This window comes from Ranitomeya variabilis, chromosome 2 (assembly GCF_051348905.1).
Source record: "Ranitomeya variabilis isolate aRanVar5 chromosome 2, aRanVar5.hap1, whole genome shotgun sequence".
Classification (NCBI taxonomy): domain Eukaryota; kingdom Metazoa; phylum Chordata; class Amphibia; order Anura; family Dendrobatidae; genus Ranitomeya; species Ranitomeya variabilis.
Genome location: NC_135233.1, coordinates 667,356,386 through 667,379,895, shown reverse-complemented (window position 1 = coordinate 667,379,895; position 23,510 = coordinate 667,356,386).

Genomic DNA, 23,510 nt, shown 5'->3' with positions numbered 1-23,510 from the left:
GAGATTTTGGCCAACAACCTCCTTTCCTCAGTAAGAACATTGAAAATGGGTCATGTCTGGATCTTCCAGCATGACAATGGACTGACACACATAGCCAGGGCAGCTAAGGAGTGGTTCCGTAAGAAGCATTTCAAGGTCGCGAAGTGCCTAACCTGTCTCCAGGCCTGAACCCAATGAAACATTTTTGATGGGAGCTGTGTTGTGAACTCTATTTTTAGGCTCCCTCTAGTGGTCACAAGCAGTACTGTGTAGTGTTGTCTTTCTGCAGGTTGGCTGCATCAGCTGGTTCATTATCCTGGTTGGTTTCCTATTTAGCTCACCTGCATACTCAGTTCCTTGCCTGCTATCAATGTATTCAGTGCTCTTCAGATTCCTTGTGATTACCTTGCTCCCAGCCTCTCCAAGACAAGCTAAGTTTTTGTCCGTTCATTTTTTGATTATCAGCATTCATCATGTTTCTTGTCCAGCTTGCTAAGATGTGATCTCCTTGCTTGCTGGTTGCTATAGGGGACTGAGTTTCTCCCCCCACACCGTTAGTTGGTGCGGCGGTTCTTGAAATCTCAGTGTGGATATTTTGTAAGGGTTTTTACTGACCCCACAGACCCCTTTACTATTTTCTGCTATCTAGTATTAGTGGGCCTCATTTGCTGAATCTGTTTTCACCCCTGTGTATGTGCCTTCCTCTTACCTCACCGTTATTATTTGTTGGGGGCTTCTATATCTTTGGGGATTATTTCTCTGGAGGCAAGAGAGGTCTTTCTTTCTCTCTAGGGGTAGTTAGTTCCTCAGGCTGGCTCGAGACGTCTAGGATTTTTAGGCACGTTCACCGGCTACTTCTAGTGTGTTTGGATAGGTTCAGATTTGCGGTCAGTCCAGTTTGCCACCTCCCTAGAGCTTGTCCTATGTTTGTTACTTAGCTGGAGTAATTCGTGATCCTCAACCACTAAGGATCATAACAGTATAGCAGGCCAAAAAAGTGTTTAATGCATCGCAGAAGTGGGATAAAAAGAAGACCTGAGTAAATTTTTTTTTTTCCCTCCCGCTTTTCCTTTGCTGCAGTCTGTTTAGCTTCTTTCATCCCCTTGAACTCTGGGTGGTTTTGAGCTCAGCTGCAGACATGAATGTTCAGACTCTGACTTCTAGTGTGGATCATCTTACTGCACGGGTGCAAAGTATTCAGGATTTTGTTATTCATAGCCCTATGTCAGAACCAAAGATACCCATTCCTGAGTTGTTTTCTGGAGATAGATCTAGGTTTCAGAATTTTAAGAATAAATGTAAGTTGTTTCTGTCTCTGCGACATCGTTACTCTGGTGATTCCGCTCAGCAAGTTAAAATTGTTATCTTCTTGTTGCGTGGCGACCCTCAAGATTGGGCCTTCTCTCTGGCGCCAGGAGATCCTGCATTGCTTAATGTAGATGCATTTTTTCTGGCTCTTGGACTGCTTTATGAGGAGCCTAATCTTGAGAATCAGGCAGAAAAAGCGTTGCTGGCTATCTCTCAAGGTCAGGATGAAGCAGAGGTGTATTGTCAAAAATTTCGGAAATGGTCGGTGCTTACTCAATGGAATGAGTGTGCCCTGGCTGCAAATTTCAGAGAAGGTCTTTCTGAGGCCGTTAAGAATGTTATGGTGGGGTTTCCCACCCCTACAAGTCTGAGTGATTCTATGGCTTTAGCCATTCAGGTTGATCGGCGTTTGCGGGAGCGCAAATCTGCTCATCCTTTGGCGGTATTTTCTGAACAGAGACCTGAGTCTATGCAATGTGACCGAACTCTGACCAGAATTGAGCGACAAAGTCATAGACGTCAAAATGGGTTGTGCTTTTACTGTGGTGATTCTACTCATGTTATCTCAGCATGCTCTAAACGTTTAAAAAAAATCGCTAAACCTGTCACCATTGGTACGATACAGCCTAAATTTATTTTGTCTGTTACTTTGATTTGTTCTTTGTCGTCCTACCCGGTTATGGCTTTTGTGGATTCGGGTGCTGCCCTGAATCTGATGGATTTGTCATTTGCCAGGCGCTGTGGTTTTGTCCTGGAGCCTTTGGAATTTCCTATTCCTCTGAGGGGAATTGATGCTACGCCATTGGCTGAGAATAAGCCTCAGTATTGGATGCAAATGACCATGTGCATGACTCCCGTACATCAGGAGGTGATTCGCTTTCTTGTTTTGCATAATTTGCATGATGTTGTTGTTTTGGGTCTGCCATGGCTGCAGACTCATAATCCAGTTTTAGATTGGAAAGCTATGTCTGTGTCAAGTTGGGGTTGTCAGGGAATTCATTGCGATACTCCGTTGGTGTCTATTGCTTCTTCCACTCCTTCTGAGGTCCCTGAGTTTTTGTCTGACTACCAGGATGTATTTGATGAGCCCAGGTCCAGTGCCCTGCCCCCTCATAGGGATTGTGACTGTGCTATAAATTTAATTCCTGGTAGTAAATTCCCTAAGGGACGACTTTTTAATTTGTCTATACCAGAGCATGCCGCGATGCAGAATTATATAAAGGAGTCTTTGGAGAAGGGACATATTCGCCCATCCTCTTCCCCTCTTGGTGCAGGATTTTTTTTTGTGGCCAAGAAGGACGGTTCTTTGAGACCTTGTATAGATTATCGTCTCCTGAATAAAATCACAGTCAAATTTCAGTATCCTTTGCCACTATTGTCTGATTTGTTTGCTCGGATTAAGGGGGCCAGTTGGTTCACTAAGATAGATCTCCGTGGTGCGTATAACCTTGTGCGCATTAAGCAGGGAGATGAATGGAAAACAGCATTTAATACGCCCGAAGGCCATTTTGAGTACTTGGTGATGCCTTTTGGACTCTCTAATGCTCCTTCTGTGTTTCAGTCCTTTATGCATGACATCTTCCGAGAATATCTGGATAAATTTATGATTGTTTATCTGGATGACATTTTGGTCTTTTCTGATGATTGGGAGTCCCATGTGAAGCAGGTCAGGATGGTGTTTCAGGTCCTGCGTGCTAATGCTTTATGTGTGAAGGGCTCAAAATGCCTCTTCGGAGTACAGAAGGTCTCCTTTTTGGGTTTTATTTTTTCTCCTTCTACTGTGGAGATGGACCCAGTCAAGGTCCAGGCTATTCATGACTGGACTCAGCCTACGTCTGTTAAGAGTCTTCAGAAGTTCTTGGGTTTTGCTAATTTTTACCATCGTTTCATCGCTAATTTTTCTAGCGTGGTTAAACCTTTGACGGATTTGACCAAGAAGGGTTCTGATGTGACTAATTGGTCTCCTGCGGTCGTGGAGGCCTTTTGGGAACTGAAGCACCGGTTTTCTTCAGCTCCGGTCTTATGTCAACCAGATGTCTCTCTCCCCTTCCAGGTCGAGGTTGATGCTTCTGAGATTGGAGCAGGGGCTGTTTTGTCGCAGAGAAGCTCTGATGGCTCTGTGATGAAGCCATGTGCTTTCTTTTCAAGAAAGTTTTCGCCTGCCGAGCAGAATTATGATGTTGGTAATCGGGAGTTGTTGGCTATGAAGTGGACATTTGAGGAGTGGCGACATTGGCTCGAAGGAGCTAAACATCGTGTGGTGGTCCTGACTGATCACAAAAACCTGATTTACCTCGAATCTGCCAAGTGCCTGAATCCTAGACAGGCTCGTTGGTCGCTGTTTTTCTCCCGTTTCAACTTCGTGGTCTCATACCTGCCTGGTTCGAAGAACGTGAAGGCTGATGCACTTTCTAGGAGTTTTGTGCCTGACTCTCCGGGAGTTTCTGAGCCAGCTGGTATTCTCAGAGAGGGAGTGATTTTGTCTGCCATTTCCCCAGATTTGCGACGAGTGCTGCAGAAATTTCAGGCGGATAGACCTGACCGTTGTCCACCAGAGAGACTGTTTGTCCCGGATAGATGGACCAGCAGAGTTATTTCCGAGGTTCATTCTTCGGTGTTGGCGGGTCATCCTGGGATTTTTGGTACCAGAGATTTGGTGGCTAGGTCCTTCTGGTGGCCTTCCTTGTCGCGGGATGTGCGTTCCTTTGTGCAGTCTTGTGGGATTTGTGCTCTGGCTAAGCCTTGCTGTTCTCGTGCCAGCGGTTTGCTTTTGCCTTTGCCTGTCCCGAAAAGGCCTTGGACGCACATTTCCATGGATTTTATTTTGGATCTTCCAGTATCTCAGAAAATGTCTGTCATCTGGGTGGTGTGTGATCGTTTTTCCAAGATGGTCCATTTGGTGCCCTTGCCTAAGTTGCCTTCCTCCTCCGATTTGGTTCCTCTATTTTTTCAGAATGTGGTTAGCTTGCATGGCATTCCTGAAAATATTGTGTCTGATAGAGGATCCCAGTTTGTGTCCAGGTTTTGGCGGACTTTTTGTGCTAAGATGGGCATTGATTTATCTTTTTCGTCGGCCTTCCATCCTCAGACTAATGGCCAAACCAAGCGAACTAATCAGACGTTGGAAACTTATTTGAGATGTTTTGTTTCTGCTGATCAGGATGATTGGGTGACTTTTTTGCCGTTGGCCGAGTTTGCCCTTAATAATCGGGCTAGTTCTGCTACTTTAGTTTAGCCTTTTTTCTGCAATTCTGGTTTCCATCCTCGTTTTTCCTCGGGTCAGGTTGAGTATTCTGACTGTCCTGGGGTGGATTCTGTGGTGGATAGGTTGCAGCAGATTTGGAACCATGTGGTGGACAATTTGAGGTTGTCACAGGAGAAGGCTCAGCGCTTTGCCAACCGCCGCCGCGGTGTGGGTCCCCGACTTCGTGTTGGGGATTTGGTGTGGCTGTCTTCTCGGTATGTTCCTATGATGGTCTCCTCTCCTAAATTCAAGCCTCGCTTCATTGGTCCTTATAAGATCTTGGAAATCCTTAACCCGGTGTCTTTTCGTTTGGATCTCCCAGCATCGTTTGCCATTCATAATGTGTTCCATAGGTCTTTGTTGCGGAGGTATGTGGTACCTGTGGTTCCTTCTGTTGAGCCTCCTGCTCCGGTGCTGGTCGAGGGAGAATTGGAGTACGTGGTGGAGAAGATTTTGGATTCTCGTATCTCTAGACGGAGGCTTCAGTATTTGGTGAAGTGGAAGGGCTATGGTCAGGAGGATAATTCCTGGGTTGTCGCCTCTGATGTTCATGCGGCCGATTTGGTTCGTGCCTTCCACGCGGCTCATCCTGATCGCCCTGGGGGTCTTGATGAGGGTTCGGTGACCCCTCCTCAAGGGGGGGGTACTGTTGTGAACTCTATTTTTCGGCTCCCTCTAGTGGTCACTAGCGGTACTGTGTAGTGTTGTCTTTCTGCAGGTTGGCTGCATCAGCTGGTTCGTTATCCTGGTTGGTTTCCTATTTAGCTCACCTGCATACTCAGTTCCTTGCCTGCTATCAATGTATTCAGTGCTCTTCAGATTCCTTGTGATTACCTTGCTCCCAGCCTCTCCAAGACAAGCTAAGTTTTTGTCCGTTCATTTTTTGATTATCAGCATTCATCATGTTTCTTGTCCAGCTTGCTAAGATGTGATCTCCTCGCTTGCTGGTTGCTCTAGGGGACTGAGTTTCTCCCCCCACACCGTTAGTTGGTGCGGGGGTTCTTGAAATCTCAGTGTGGATATTTTGTAAGGGTTTTACTGACCGCACAGACCCCTTTACTATTTTCTGCTATCTAGTATTAGTGGGCCTCATTTGCTGAATCTGTTTTCACCCCTGTGTATGTGCCTTCCTCTTACCTCACCGTTATTATTTGTTGGGGGCTTCTATATCTTTGGGGATTATTTCTCTGGAGGCAAGAGAGGTCTTTCTTTCTCTCTAGGGGTAGTTAGTTCCTCAGGCTGGCTCGAGACGTCTAGGATTTTTAGGCACGTTCACCGGCTACTTCTAGTGTGTTTGGATAGGTTCAGATTTGCGGTCAGTCCAGTTTGCCACCTCCCTAGAGCTTGTCCTATGTTTGTTACTTAGCTGGAGTAATTTGTGATCCTCAACCACTAAGGATCATAACAGAGCTGAAATGCAATGTTGCCCAGCAACATTGCTAAAACTTGAAAGATCAAAAAAAGTTTCTGTACCAAATAGTAAGTTCAGTTTTTCTGTATTAAATATTTATGTTATGCAATAAAATGCAAATAAATTATGTAAAAATCATACAATGTGATTTTATGGATTTTTTTAAGCCTCTGCCTCTCACAGTTGAACTGTACATATGATAAAAATTACAGACCTCTCTGTTCTTTGTAGGTAGAAAAATTTGCAAAATTGGCAGTGACTCAAATACTTATTTTCCCCACTGTATATACAGTATGTATTCTAAAATATAACATAATTTACAATATTATATTTTTATAATACTCAGTGTATCAAATACTTATTTTCCTCACAGTGTGTGTATATATATATATATATATATATATATATATATATATATATATATATATATATATATATATATATATACAGTCATATGAAAAAGTTTGGGCACCCCTATTAATCTTAAGCTTAATGTTTTATAAAAATTGTTTTTTTTTGCAACAGCTATTTCAGTTTCATATATCTAATAACTGTTGGACACAGTAATGTTTCTGCCTTGAAATGAGGTTTACTGTACTAACAGAAAATGTGCAATCTGCATTCAAACAAAATTTGACAGGTGCACTTTTTTTGGTTTTGTAACCTGTCATGATCTCTGCAGGCAGAGATCATAGCAAGCCTATAGAGGGACAAGCTCTCGGAAGATGGAACTATACTGACCATGAACTAAGCCTGCCGCGCAACTAGAAATAGCCAGGTAGCATTTCCTATTTATTGCTAGATGCCCAGCTCTGGCCTAAGACCTAAATAGCTAGCAGAGGGAAATATAAGACCTGGCTCACCTCTAGAGAAATATTCCAAAGAAGACAGTAGCCCCCCACATATAATGACGGTGAGTTCAGATGAAACAACAAACGCAGCAGGAAAATAGTCTTAGCAAATTTGAGGTCCGCTTACTAGATAGCAGAAGACAGATAGTATACTTTCATGGTCAGCAGAAAAACACTAACAAAACACCATCCAGAGATTACCTTAAACTCTGGCATTAACTCATAACGCCAGAGTAGCAATCCCTGATCAACGAGAGCTTTCCAGACACAGTAACAAAACTTCAGCTGTGAACTGGAACAAATAGGCAAAACGAAACATGGACAAAAGTCCAACTTATCTAGTAGTTGTCAGAAGCAGGAACAAGCACTGAGAGGCATCAGATAACATTGTTGACCGGCAAGAAACCACCAGAGAAATGAGCTTAAATAGCGACACCCACTACTGATGGAACCAGGTGAAACAGGAAAGAGGATGACAAGTCCAATTCCACAAGCGGCCACCGGGGGAGCCCAGAATCCAAATTCACAACAGTACCCCCCCCTCAAGGAGGGGGCACCGAACCCTCACCAGATCCACCAGGGCGACCAGGATGAGCCCTATGGAAGGCACGAACAAGATCAGAAGCATGAACATCAGATGCATTGACCCAAGAATTATCCTCCTGGCCGTAACCCTTCCAGTTGACCAGATACTGGAGTCTCCGTCTGGAAACACGAGAGTCCAAAATTTTCTCCACAACGTACTCCAACTCACCCTCAACCAACACCGGAGCAGGAGGCTCAACTGAAGGTACAACAGGTACCTCATACCTGCGCAATAACGACCGATGAAAAACGTTATGAATGGAAAAGGACGCAGGGAGGTCCAAACGGAAAGAAACAGGATTAAGAATCTCCAATATTCTATAAGGGCCGATGAACCGAGGTTTAAACTTAGGAGAAGAGACCCTCATAGGGACAAAACGAGAAGACAACCACACCAAATCTCCAACACAAAGCCGAGAACCAACACGACGATGACGGTTGGCAAAACGCTGAGTCTTCTCCTGGGACAACTTCAAATTGTCCATAACCTGCCCCCAGATGTGATGCAATCTCTCCACCACCGCATCCACTCCAGGACAATCCGAGGATTCCACCTGACCGGAGGAAAATCGAGGGTGAAACCCCGAATTACAGAAAAATGGGGACACCAAGGTGGAAGAGCTGGCCCGATTATTGAGGGCGAACTCTGCCAATGGCAAAAAAGCAACCCAATCATCCTGGTCAGCAGAGACAAAACACCTCAGATATGTCTCCAGGGTCTGATTAGTCCGCTCGGTCTGGCCATTAGTCTGAGGGTGAAAAGCAGATGAAAAAGACAAATCTATGCCCATCCTAGCACAGAATGCCCGCCAAAATCTAGACACAAATTGGGTACCTCTGTCAGAAACAATATTCTCAGGAATACCGTGCAATCGGACAACATTCTGAAAAAACAGAGGAACCAACTCAGAAGAAGAAGGCAACTTGGGCAGAGGAACCAAATGGACCATTTTAGAGAAACGGTCACAGACCACCCAGATGACAGACATCTTCTGGGAAACAGGCAGATCTGAAATAAAATCCATCGAGATGTGTGTCCAAGGCCTCTTAGGAATAGGCAAGGGCAACAGCAGTCCGCTAGCCCGAGAACTACAAGACTTGGCCCGAGCACAAATGTCACATGACTGCACAAAGACTCGCACATCTCGTGACAGGGAAGGCCACCAGAAGGATCTTGCCACCAAATCCCTGGTACCAAAAATTCCGGGATGACCTGCCAATGCAGAAGAATGTACCTCAGAGATGACTCTACTGGTCCAATCATCTGGAACAAACAGTCTATCAGGCGGACAACGATCCGGTCTATCCGCCTGAAACTCTTGCAAGGACCGCCGCAGATCAGGAGAAACGGCCGACAAAATTACTCCCTCCCTAAGGATACCTGTGGGTTCAGCATTACCAGGAGAGTCCGGGTCAAAACTCCTAGAAAGGGCATCTGCCTTAACATTCTTAGAACCCGGTAGGTATGACACCACAAAATTAAAGCGAGAAAAAAATAAAGACCAGCGCGCCTGTCTAGGATTCAGGCGCCTGGCAGTCTCAAGATAAATCAAATTTTTGTGGTCAGTCAATACCACCACCTGATGCTTAGCCCCCTCTAGCCAATGGCGCCACTCCTCAAACGCCCACTTCATGGCCAAAAGCTCCCTATTCCCAACATCATAATTCCGCTCTGCGGGCGAAAATTTGCGAGAAAAGAAGGCACAAGGCCTAATGACGGAGCAGTCGGAACCTTTCTGCGACAACACTGCCCCAGCTCCGATCTCCGAAGCGTCAACCTCAACCTGAAAAGGCAGATTCACATCAGGCTGACGTAACACAGGGGCAGAGGCAAAACGGTGCTTAAGCTCCTGAAAGGCCTCTACAGCATGAGGGGACCAATTAGCAACATCAGCGCCATGTCTGGTCAAATCAGTCAGTGGTTTAACGACATCCGAAAAACCAGCAATAAATCGGCGGTAAAAGTTGGCAAAGCCCAAAAATCTCTGAAGACCCTTAAGAGAGGAGGGCTGAGTCCAGTCACAAATAGCTTGCACCTTGACGGGATCCATCTCAATGGAAGAGGGAGAAAAAATATACCCCAAAAAGGAAATTTTCTGGACCCCAAAAACGCACTTAGACCCCTTCACACATAAAGAATTAGACCGCAGAACCTGAAAAACTCTCCTGACCTGCTGGACATGAGAGTCCCAGTCATCAGAAAAAATCAGAATATCATCCAGATATATTATCATAAATTTATCCAGAAAATCGCGGAAAATATCATGCATAAAAGACTGGAAAACTGAAGGGGCATTAGAAAGACCAAAAGGCATGACCAAATACTCAAAGTGGCCCTCGGGCGTATTAAATGCGGTCTTCCACTCATCCCCCTGCCTGATCCGCACCAAATTATACGCCCCACGAAGATCAATTTTAGAGAACCATTTAGCACCCTCTATACGAGCAAACAAATCAGTAAGCAATGGCAATGGGTATTGGTACTTAACAGTGATCTTATTCAGAAGCCGATAATCAATACATGGTCTCAAAGAGCCGTCCTTTTTTGAGACAAAGAAAAACCCAGCTCCCAAGGGAGAAGAAGATGGACGAATATGTCCCTTTTCCAAAGACTCCTTTATATATTCCCGCATAGCAGCATGTTCCGGCACAGACAGATTAAACAAACGACCCTTTGGATATTTGCAACCCGGTATCAAATCTATGGCACAATCGCACTCACGGTGCGGAGGTAACGACCCAAGCTTGGGTTCGTCAAAGACGTCTTGATAATCAGAGAGGAACTCAGGGACTTCAGAGGGAATGGACGACGAAATAGAAACCAAAGGTAAGTCCCCATGCATACCCTTACATCCCCAGCTCAACACAGACATTGCTCTCCAGTCCAAGACTGGATTGTGAGACTGCAACCATGGCAATCCCAGTACCAAATCGTCATGTAAATTATACAGCACCAGGAAACGAATAATCTCCTGGTGATCCGGATTGATACGCATGGTTACTTGTGTCCAGTATTGTGGTTTATTATTAGCCAATGGGGTGGAGTCAATCCCCTTCAGAGGAATAAGAGTCTCCAAAGGCTCTAAATCAAAACCACAACGATTGGCAAAGGACCAATCCATAAGACTCAGAGCGGCGCCAGAGTCAACATAGGCGTCCGTGGCAATGGATGACAAAGAGCAAATCAGGGTTACAGACAAAATAAACTTAGACTGAATGGTGCTAATGGAAACAGACTTATCAAGCTTCTTTGTACGCCTAGAGCATGCTGATATAACATGAGTAGAATCCCCACAATAGAAGCACAATCCATTCTTCCGTCTAAAATTCTGTCGCTCGCTCCTGGACAGAATTCTATCACACTGCATACTTTCTGGCGTCTTTTCCATAGACACCGCCAGATGGTGCACCGGTTTGCGCTCCCGCAGACGCCTATCAATCTGAATAGCCATTGTCATGGACTCATTCAGACCTGCAGGCACAGGGAACCCCACCATAACATCCTTAACGGCATCAGAGAGACCTTCTCTGAAAGTTGCCGCCAAGGCGCACTCATTCCACTGAGTAAGCACAGACCATTTACGGAATTTTTGGCAGTAAACCTCAGCTTCGTCTTGCCCCTGAGATAATGCCATCAAAGTTTTTTCTGCCTGAAGTTCCAAATGAGGTTCCTCATAAAGCAAGCCCAAGGCCAGAAAAAACGCATCCACATCGCGCAACGCAGGATCCCCTGCTGGCAATGAGAAGGCCCAATCTTGAGGGTCACCCCTGAGCAAGGAAATCACAATCCTAACCTGCTGAGCAGGGTCTCCAGCTGAACGAGACTTCAGGGACAAATAAAGCTTACAATTATTTCGGAAATTCTGGAAGCTAGCTCTATTCCCTGTGAAGAACTCCGGCAAAGGAATTCTCGGCTCAGATACTGGAGCATGTACCACAAAATCTTGTAAATTTTGTACTTTCGTGATGAGATTATTCAAACCCGCAGTTACACTCTGAAGATCCATTATTGTCAGGTGCACACAGAGCCATACAGAGATTAGGAGGAGAGAGAGAAAAAAGACTGCAGCAAGGCAAACTGGAGGAAAAAAAAAAAAAAAAAAATTCCAGCAGACTTCTTATAACTCTCCTTTCTCAACCTGGGTCTTTAACACTTTATTGGCCGGTCAAACTGTCATGATCTCTGCAGGCAGAGATCATAGCAAGCCTATAGAGGGACAAGCTCTCGGAAGATGGAACTATACTGACCATGAACTAAGCCTGCCGCGCAACTAGAAATAGCCAGGTAGCATTTCCTATTTATTGCTAGATGCCCAGCTCTGGCCTAAGACCTAAATAGCTAGCAGAGGGAAATATAAGACCTGGCTCACCTCTAGAGAAATATTCCAAAGAAGACAGTAGCCCCCCACATATAATGACGGTGAGTTCAGATGAAACAACAAACGCAGCAGGAAAATAGTCTTAGCAAATTTGAGGTCCGCTTACTAGATAGCAGAAGACAGATAGTATACTTTCATGGTCAGCAGAAAAACACTAACAAAACACCATCCAGAGATTACCTTAAACTCTGGCATTAACTCATAACGCCAGAGTAGCAATCCCTGATCAACGAGAGCTTTCCAGACACAGTAACAAAACTTCAGCTGTGAACTGGAACAAATAGGCAAAACGAAACATGGACAAAAGTCCAACTTATCTAGTAGTTGTCAGAAGCAGGAACAAGCACTGAGAGGCATCAGATAACATTGTTGACCGGCAAGAAACCACCAGAGAAATGAGCTTAAATAGCGACACCCACTACTGATGGAACCAGGTGAAACAGGAAAGAGGATGACAAGTCCAATTCCACAAGCGGCCACCGGGGGAGCCCAGAATCCAAATTCACAACAGTAACCTCATTGAGCTTTGAACTTCATAGCCAGGTGTATGCAATCATGAGAAAAGCTACTTAAAGTGGCCACTTGCAAGTTGTTCTCCTGTTTGAATCTCCTCTGAAGAGTGGCATCATGGGCTCCTCAAAACAACTGTCAAATGATCTGAAAACAAAGATTATTCAACATAGTTGTTCAGGGGAAGGATACAAAAAGCTGTCTCAGAGATTTAACCTGTCAATTTCCACTGTGAGGAACATAGTAAAGAAATGGAAGAACACAGGTACAGTTCTTGTTAAGGCCAGAAGTGGCAGGCCAAGAAAAACATCAGAAAGGCAGAGAAGAAGAATGGTTAGATCAGTCAAGTACAATCCTCAGACCACCTCCAGAGAGCTGCAGCATCAACTTGCTGCAGATGGTGTCACTGTGCTTCGGTCAACTATACAACGCACTGTGTTTTTTTGCCGCCATGCATAACGCCTTTTTGTATTACCAAACATCTCAATCTTCGTTTCATCAGTCCACAGGACCTTCTTCCAAAAAGAAATTGGCTTCTCCAAATGTGCTTTTGCATACCTCAGCCAACTCTGTTTGTGGCGTGCTTGCAGAAACGGCTTCTTTCGCATCACTCTCCCATACAGCTTCTCCTTGTGCAAAGTGCGTTGTATAGTTGACCGATGCACAATGACACCATCTGCAGCAAGTTGATGCTGCAGATCTCTGGAGGTGGCCTGAGGATTGTCCTTGACTGATCTCACCATTCTTCTTCTCTGTCTTTCTGATGTTTTTCTTGGCCTGCCACTTCTGGCCTTAACAAGAACTGTACCTGTGTTCTTCCATTTCCTTACTATGTTCCTCACAGTGGAAATTGACAGGTTAAATCTCTGAGACAGCTTTTTGTATCCTTCCCCTGAACAACTATGTTGAATAATCTTTGTTTTCAGATCATTTGACAGTTGTTTTGAGGAGCCCATGATGCAACTCTTCAGAGGAGATTCAAACAGGAGAACAACTTGCAAGTGGCCACTTTAAGTAGCTTTTCTCATGATTGCATACACCTGGCTATGAAGTTCAAAGCTCAATGAGGATACAAAACCAAAAAAAGTGCTTTAATAAGTCAGTAAAAAGTAGGTAGGAGTATTTAAAACAAGAAAATGATAAGGGTGCCCATACTTATGCACCTGTCAAATTTTGTTTGAATGCAGATTGCACATTTTCTGTTAGTACAATAAACCTCATTTCAAGGCAGAAACATTACTGTGTCCAACAGTTATTAGATATATGAAACTGAAATAGCTGTTGCAAAAAAACAATTTTTATAAAACATTAAGCTTAAGATTAATAGGGGTACCCAAACTTTTTCATATGACTGTATATATATATAATATAGGAGTATTATAAAAATTATATACACAATGCAATATCTGTACAACTTCTCATAAAGTAAAGTAATCCAAAGGAGGATAAAAGTGAAATAAAGGTCAGTAATATCAAATTCCACCTCACTGGATTCATATGTTTGAAGGATAGCCTTTGCTGTAAAGGTCATATCATGGGCAGTAAGCAACTTGAATCTTTTTTGTTCATTCATTTATTACGTCATATGCAAGCAGGTGACTTGTTAAAGATTTAAGTAGTTTACATGAAAGGAGACACATACATGGGTTCATAGCTATAGTCTTTCATCCTTCTTTAACACATTCATAAACTTGGATGTATCCATACGTTCACGTCGGTAAGTACTTACCGACCTTGGATGTTTGATAGGTCCAGATTATTTTGCATTTGCAGGAGCTGTGTGCGTGCAATCGGTACTGGGTGTTCAACGATTCTAACAGCTGACATCTGGCATTCACTGCAAGTTTAACCCCCTAAATTCTGGGATCGATATTGATTGCAGCATTTAGAAGGCAGGCAAAGGGAGGGAGCCCCCTTTGTCCTCCAATCACCGCCACCGTGACGTCATCATGGAGTCCATATCATTGCTGTGGTGACCAGATGTTATGACAATATCTGGGAAAGTTAGCTAGATCATGCACAGTGCATGATCTAACCCACTTGGCTCAGTGCAGCATTAAAAAATACAAAGTATAATTATTTTTTCTAGCAAATAGTTTTTATTGTGTAAAAGAATCAAAACATGAAAAAACAATAATAATGTAGTATCACTGTAATCGTACAGACCCAAAGAATAAAATTGCCTGATCAATTTTACCACATGCTGAACGGCATAAACCTCCCAAAAAACAAGTTCCTGAATTGCTGGGTTTTGTTCATTCTGCCTTGCAAAAATTGTTATAGAATGCAACCAGAAAATGTAATGTGCCTGAAAATGGTACCAATAAAAAATCAACTCGTCTCGCAAAAGAACAAGCCCTCACATGACTAGTGATTAAAATTTGGCTATATAAAAACTAGTTTTTGAAAAAAAAAAGCATTTTTAGTGTGTGACAGCAGCCAAACATAAAAAGAACGCTATAAATCTGGTATCGCTTTTATCACAATGACCTGAAGAATAAAGTCTCTTAATCACATGAGGAATGGCGTAAGAAATAAATAAAACTAATTCACCTGCTGTTTATTTCTTTATTCTGCCTCCCAAAAATCGCAGTAAGGCTTTGCTCACATTTATCCTGCACTCTGCACTAAGCACTTACATTGGGTTTTCCATTTAAATCTCTGAAATACGTGATTCAGACAGAACCCCCAGTGGAAGGTTGCCTATAATGAGGCAAGTGTCTGTCTTTTTCAGGCGAGCATAAAAGTGCTGTCAGCCAGTTTTGTGCACTTCTGAAAAGAAGGACTATGCTGAACAGAGGCCAGACAGAGTCCAGTTCCTTTATAGTGTATACAGTTACATTATAGTGTATGGATTCTTCGGGGGTTTAAAACCTCAGGACAAAACCACAAAGATAATTGTGGTTTGGTCCTGATGAAGATGTTTGTAGACCCTGAAAACCATTGATAATAAATCTATAAAAGAAGCAACAAAAGAAGATCTGTTGTGCTATCCACTCACTAGGAAATAAATTTAAACATAGTATAACAAGAAATAAGGTATTACTCAGGAAGAAATAAATTTATATACTTCTAAAATGAGGTCTATTGAGAAATCTAATCACTCAAAATTCACAAATTAGTCCAACATTAAAAATACAAATAGTGTTGGTGGTAAATATAGTCCTATTTGTAAAAAGTCATTGGGGTTGAAAACATTCAATAGATTTAAACTGTGTTCACATTGAAAAGTAGTGTTGAGCATTCCGATACCGCAAGTATCGGGAATCGGCCGATACTTGCGGGTATCGGAATTCCGATACCGAGATCCGATACTTTTGTGATATCGGGAATCGGTATCGGGATTAATATCAATGTGTAAAAGAAAGAATTAAAATAAAAAATAGGGATATACTCACCTCTCCGACGCAGCCTGCACCTTACCGAGGGAACCGGCAGCCTTCTTTGCTTAAAATGCGCGCGTTTACTGCCTTCCGTGACATCACGGCTTCTGATTGGTCGCGTGCCGCCCATGTGACCGCGACGCGACCAATCACAACAAGCCGTGACGTAATTTTCAGGTCCTGAATGCAGAATTAGGCATACTTTCAAGTATCGGACGGTATCGCTCAACACTATTGAAAAGGCTTCTCTATAAATTATGCAAAGTTATGCTGTATGCAGAGCATGATACTCACTGAGTCTTCTCTGTGAGGCTGCCAGTGAGTACACATGCAAGTAGCTGCGGGACGAAGCTGTGTTCACGGAGTCCAATTGAAGAAGAGGAGCAGGCTGAAGAGAAGGTAATGCCACGAGAAGGAGGTTGCTTCTGTAGAGTCAGGGTTTCTCCGGCCGGTAGCAGCCCTAGATACTATACAAGGAGTTGGACGGCAGTGCTCGAAAGGATGTTTGAAGTCACAAAAGTATGGAGGGCAAGGGGAGACAAAAAGGATTCCAATGTGCTTTCGAGTAATACTGGGTGTTAGGGCTAGCGGAACGCACCGAGTAAATATAGATGTTTATTATTATTGGTGTGTTCGCAGCCCAGGGTCCACCGTGCAGGAGGAACCTGCTGCTAGTGAATAGTGGCACTATTTGACGGTATAGGCTAGCTCTGTTACTTCACAGAGTAGCCGTAAAAGGAAAGCACTGTGCCCTGTTAGACTCACAGGAGCACAACTGAGAACTGATAGCAGTCAGTGGTTACGCAAGCACACAATCTCCTCACCAGAGGCGCCATTATTCTAGGAGCTTATTTCAGCCGGGTCCCTTAATACAATCACACAATCTCCTCACCGGAGGTGCCGGTATTCTAGGGGCTTATATCAGCTGGGTCCCTGAATACAATCATACATAACCACACTGGCACAAAGCACATAACTTGGATTGATACTAGCACATGGCCGTGCGGTCATGCAAACCTTTTATAGCTGCAGCAAGTACAGGACCTTCCCAGAAGGACCAATGGGAGGCTGCCACACTAGTTGAGCACCTTCAGGACCTTCCCAGAGGACCAATGGGATTAGCTGTAGTATCTAAGCATGTGACCCTTGATCTCCGAGAGATCTTACCCTGGGCATGCTCAGAAGGGGAAAAGCAGGACTTAGTCCCAAAAATGTCTGCTCGCCGCTGCCCAGTACTGGCTACAATGGCAGAAGCTGGAAAGGCAGCAGTAACCCTTTGCACAGACTCAGACTGAGCGAGACGCTGGGACCGACGTCTCCTCTGAGCAGACTCCACTGCAGCAGGAGAAGAATGGGAGACTGCAGCGGAGATGGCCCGAGATTCCCCCTGTGCAGAGGCGGAAACTAGACCCCTAACAACTGGGTTCCTCTTTATCAGTGTCTGGTAATGATTCCAGCAAATTTTGCATTCATAAAAGTCAAATGTCACTCCTTCCCTTCCGAGCCCTGCAATGTACCCAAACAGTAATTTTCCCCCACATATGGGTAATCATCGTACTCAGGAGAAATTGCACAACAAAATTATATGGTGCTATATTTCTTGTTACCCTTGTGAAAATAAAAAAAATGGGGCTAAAATAATCATTTTCTGGGAAATTTTTTATTTTTATTTTCACAGCTCAATGTTATAACTTCTTCAAAGCAACTGGGGTACAAGATATTCACCACACATCTAGATACATTCCTTGAGGGGTCTAGTTTACAAAATGTAGTCACTTGTAAGGAGTTTCCATTGTTTAGGCACATCAAGGGCTCTAAACAAATGCACTATCCGGATGCAGTGGACCCATATAATTAAAGGGAACCTGTCACCCCAAAATAAAAAAATGAGCTAAGCCCACTAGCATCAGGGGCTTATCTACAGCATTCTACAGTATTCTGTAATGCTGTAGATAAGCCCCCGATGTATCCTGAAAGATGAGAAAGAGGTTAGATTATACTCACCCAGGGGCGGTCCCGCTGCCGTCCGGTCCGAAGGGTGTCACGATCCGGGGCCTCCCATCTTCTTACGACGACATCCTCTTCTTGTATTCACGCTGCGGCTCTGGTGCAGGCGTACTTTGTCTCCCCTGATAAGGGAAGAGCAAAGTACTGCAGTGTGCAGGCGCCAGGTCTCTCTGACCTTTCCTGGTGCCTGTGCACTGCAGTACTTTGCTCTGCCCTCAACAGGGGAAGAGGACTTCATCGTAAGAAGATGGGAGGCCTCGGACCGGACCACGACTCTCATCGGACTGGACCGCCCCTGGGTGAGTATAATCTAACCTCTTTTTCTCATCTTTCAGGATACATCAGGGGCTTATCTACAGCATTAAAGAATGCTGCAGATAAGCCCCTGATGCCAGTGGGCTTAGCCCATCTTTGATTTTGGGGGTGGCAGGTTCCCTTTAAGATGGCAGTAACACAGGTGCAAGAATACCGATGAGGCAACCGTTCACAGCCTACTAATTCATGGAGGGGGCGGTTGCTTGGTATATTGATGCACAATAAAGACTTGCATGAGGCGCTGTTCACACTATGGCAATGCACAGTATCCAGGTTAACAGCCTAGTAGTTACAACCTTCTATAAGATCAGGCAGGCTGCCCAGTGCTATCAAAATGCATCCCATGTGAACAGACACCACACAGTTTACAAAACAGAATGGGCCCAACTGCACCGTAGGAAAAAGTGCACAAAACACATATAAAAATGTGAGGTACAGTATTAGTTAATATTTTTGCCAAAATATTTTGAAAATCCTCCAAAAATACAAAAAAAGCAAAAATATTAACTAATACCTCACATTTTTATGTGTTTTTCGCACTTTTTCCAGGGTGCAGTTCTTGCACCTGTGTTACTGTCATCTTAACTATATGGGTCCACTGCATCCGGATAGTGCATTTGTTTGGAGGCCTGGGCAGGAAAGGATCTCTGCCTTGTTGCTGTATTTTTTTGGAGGATTTTCAAGTCCTCTTTTTGTGCTATTGCTGTTTAGAGTTAGGACCTGTAAGAGCAAGGATCCATGATGGGGGTTACAAGCTTATGTATTTTAGCCAAAATATTAACTAATAACTCACATTTTTATATGTGTTTTTTGCACTTTTTCCCAGGGTGAACTTGGGCCCATTCTGTCTTGTAAACTGTGGTGTCTGTTCACATGGGATGCATTTTGATAGCGCTGGGCAGCCCGACTGATCTAATTGAAGGGTTTAACTACTAGGCTGTTAACTTGGATGCTGTGCATTGCCATAGTGTGAACAGCGCCACATGCAAATCTTTATTGTGCATCAATATACCAAGCAACCACCCCCTCCATGAATTGGCAGCCTGTAAGCGATTGCCTCATCAGTATTCTTGCACCTGTGTTACTGCCATCTTACCTATATGTGTCCACTGCATAAGGATAGTGCATTTCTTTAGAGGCCTTGGTAGGTAAGGATCTCTGCCTTTTTGCTGTATTTCTGTATTTTTGGAGGATTTTCAAGTCCTCTTTTTGTGCTATTGCTCACATAAAGGGCTGTCCAAATGCAGCATGGCATCCGCCAATGATTCCAGCCAGTCTTGCATTCAAAAAGTGAAATGATGATCCTTCACTTCTGAGCCCTGCCTTGCTTCTAAGCAGTAATTTTCCATTCAAATATGGGTATCAGCTTACTCATGAGATATTTCACAACAATTTTTCAGGTCAATTTTATCCTATTAGCCTTGTGAAAATAGAAAAATTGGGGGCTGAAACAATATTTTTGAGGAAAAAAATTATTTTTTTATTTTCGTGGCTCAACATTATAAATTTCTATGAAGCATTTGGGGGTTCCAGGTGCTCACCACACATCTATTTAAGTTCCTTGATGGGTCTAGTTTTGAAAGTGGGGTCAATTGTGGGCAGTGTTGAGCGATACCTTCCGATATTCAAAGGTATCGGTATCGGATGGTATCGGCCGATATCCAAAAAATATCGGATACCGATACCCGATACCAATGCAAGTCAATGGGACACAAGTATCGGAAGTTCCCAGTGTATGGTTCCCAGGGTCTGGAGGAGAGGAGACTCTCCTTCAGGCCCTGAGATCCATATTCATGTAAAAAATAAAGAATTAAAATAAAAAATATGGATATACTCACCCGTCCGGCGGCACCTGGACCTTACCGATGTAACCGGCAGCCTCCATTCCTAAGAATGAGGAGTTTAGAACCTGCGATGACGTCGCGGCTTGTGATTGGTCACGTGACCGCTCATGTGACCGCTCACGTGACCAATCACAAGCCGCGACGTCATCGCAGGTCCTAAACTCCTCATTCTTAGGAACGGAGGCTGCCAGTTACATCGGTAAGGTCCAGGGGCCGCCTGACGGGTGAGTATATCCATATTTTTTATTTTAATTCTTTATTTTTTACATGAATCTGGATCTCAGGGCCTGAAGGAGTCTCCTCTCCTCCAGACCCTGGGAACCATACACTGGGAACTTCCGATTCCGATTTCCTATATCACAAAAATATCGGAACTCGGTATCAGAATTCCGATACAGCAAATATTGGCCGATATCCGATACTTGCGGTATTGGAATGCTCAACACTAATTGTGGGGTTTTCCACTATTTAGGCACATTAGGGGCTGTCCACACGCAGCATGGCATCTGCTCTCGATTAAAGTCAATTTTGCGCTCAAAGATGGTGCTCTTTCCCTTTCATGCGCCTAAGCAGTACTTTTTCCCCACATATGGAGTATCAGAGTGCTCAGGAGAAATTGCACAACAAATTGCAAAAAATTCCTGTGAACCTCCTGAAAAGTTAATAAACGTTTTTAATGTGGTTTTAAACACCTTGAGGGGTACAGCATTTATAATTGTGTCAATCTGGGGTATTTTCTGTCATATAGACCCCTCAAAGTCACTTCAACTCTGATGTGGTCCCTAAAAAAATAATTTTGTAAATCTTTTTGGAAAAATGAGAAATCGCTGATCAGCTTTTAACCCTTCTAACTTCCTAACAAAAAATGAATGTTGCAAAAATTGTGCTGTTGTAAAGTATACATTTGGGAAATGTTATTTACTAGCTATTTTGTATGACATGATTTACTGGTTAAAGGGAATAAACAATAAAAGTTTGAAAATTGCAAAATTTTCAATATTTTCTCCAAATTTCTGGTTTTTCACAAATGAACGCCAGTTATATATATATACATATATATATATATATATATATATATATATATATATATATATATATATATATATATATATATATATATATATATATATATATATATATATATATATATATATATAAAATACCACTACCATGAAGTACAAAATGTCTTGAAAAAGCTTTCTAAGAATCATTAGGATCCATTTATGTGTCCCAGAGTTATTACCTCATAAAATGATACTGGTCAGAATTGTAAAATTTGAATTCTTAATTAGTTTTTCCCATTCATTTATACTTTTATAAAAGTTGTAAATATATGTATTTATTTATATTCATTATGGCTTTATTTATGCAAACATGCATTTAGTTCCTAACACTTGCTAATGCAATTTTACTTTATATGTTATGTTTCAATTTTTGCACATATTCACTCCTTTTTCTTAGCCTTATTCTAAAATGTGAAACTTATATATACATTTATATGAGATGGATTTCTCCTTAGTAGCCACTATGTATATTATAAAGTTCTTATATAGAGCTGTTACACATTTATATCTGGATACCAAATATATATTATGTTTCTGTTTCCTCTGATGATGCTGCCTTTCTTCTGCCACAAACTCAATTTTAAATATTCCATTAATCATGTGTCAATAAAGATTTATATATTTTTTCCACTTATGTTTACTTTATGATTGTAGAGCTTCCTTTATCTATAGATCGGATTTATGTATTAATGGTGGGATGAATACAGTACTTAGTGATACTGCTATTAGGCATACATTTATATTTTCCGTTGCCTATTCATCGGTCGCCATTCCTATTTCCTCAAGGAATTAAGGAGACCTGACAGCTTTGTGCTGATAAAAACACAACTTGAGAATATATTTTTAAAACAGGATCCTATTTAACACAGGCTTGTATAGATCCTATTGAACACATTAAAGCAGTGTTTCCCAACTCCAGTCCTCAACACCCACCAACAGTTTATGTTTTCAAGATTTCTTTAGGCCGGTTTCACACGTCAGTGGCTCCGGTACGTGAGGTGACAGTTTCCTCACGTACCGGAGACACTGACACACGTAGACCCATAAAAATCAATGCATCTGTTCAGATGTCATTGATTTTTTGCGGACCGTGTCTCCGTGTGCCAAACACGGAGACATGTCAGTGTTCGTGGGAGCGCACGTTTTACACGGACCCAATAGAGTCAATGGGTCCGCGTAAAACACGGACCTCACACGGACATTCTCCATCTGGGGTCCGTGTGCGTGCAGGAGACAGCGCTACAGTAAGCGCTGTCCCCCCCACATGGTGCTGAAGCCGGTATTCATATCTTCCCTGCAGCAGCGTTTGCTGTAGAGAAAATATGAAGAATAGTGTTAAAAATAAAGATCTATGTGTCCGCCGCCCCCCCACCCCCTGTGCGCCCCCCCGCTGGTCAGAAAATACTTACCCGCTCCCTCGTTGGCTGTTGCTCCTTCCTGGTCTGGCCGCGCCTCCTACTGTATGCGGTCACGTGGGGCCGATCATTTACAATCATGAATAGTCGGCTCCGCCCCTATGGGAGGTGGAGCCACATATTCATGACTGTAAATGATCGGCCCCACGTGACTGCATGCAGGAGAAGCCGCGGCCAGACCAGGAAGCAGCGAGGGAGCGGGTAAGTATTTTCTGACCAGCGGGGGGGCGCACAGGGGGTGGGGGAGCGGGGGACACATGGATCTTTATTTTAAACACTATTCTTCATATTTTCTCTGCAGCAAACGCTGCTGCAGGGAAGATATGAATCGCAGCTTCAGCACCATGCAGAGTGGGTACCACACACTCCGTGTGGTACCCACTCGCCATACGGGCGGCACACGTGTGCCGCACGTATGGCCTCCGTGAGTTCCCAGGCACACGGACACGGATAACTCCGGTACCGATTTATTCCGGTACCGGAATTATCTGGACGTGTGGGACAGCCCTTAGTGTTACAAAAGTGATTATTCCATCACCTGCACAGGTGACAATTCCATCACATATGAGATAGTAAAGAAATCCTGAAAACATGAAATGTTGGTGGGTGTTGAGGACTGGGGTTGGGGGAAACTGACATGTAACAAAATGTTTCTATGGTATTATCCCAAACTATTAACAGATCTCAAGCACTCAAAATGTCATCTTGGAACGTTATTGTTATGTAGAAAAAAGTTGAAGATTAGGAGACATTTTTGAACTTATTTTGAGTAAAAAAAAACAAAACTTGAAACGATATGTGCATTTTAACTTGACTTAGACTATTAAGTAGTCTGGTTTCAAAAGTAGATTTCATGTTGCATAATAAATAAATAGGTTATGTATCTAGTCTATAATATTATATATATTATACATACCTCAATATTTTCCATTTATGTGCTTGTCAGCAATTTATGTATAATTAGTAGTGTTGAGCATTCCGATACTGCAAGTATCGGGTATCGGCCGATACTTGCTGTATCGGAATTCCGATACCGAGATCCAATATTTTTGTGATATCGGGTATCGGTATCGAAACAACATTAATGTAAAAATGTGTAAAAGAGAGAATTAAAATAAAAAATATTGCTATACTCACCTCTCCGACGCAGCCTGCACCTTACCGAGGGAAGCGGCAGCGTTCTTTGTTTAAAATTCGCGCTTTTCTTTCCTTTAC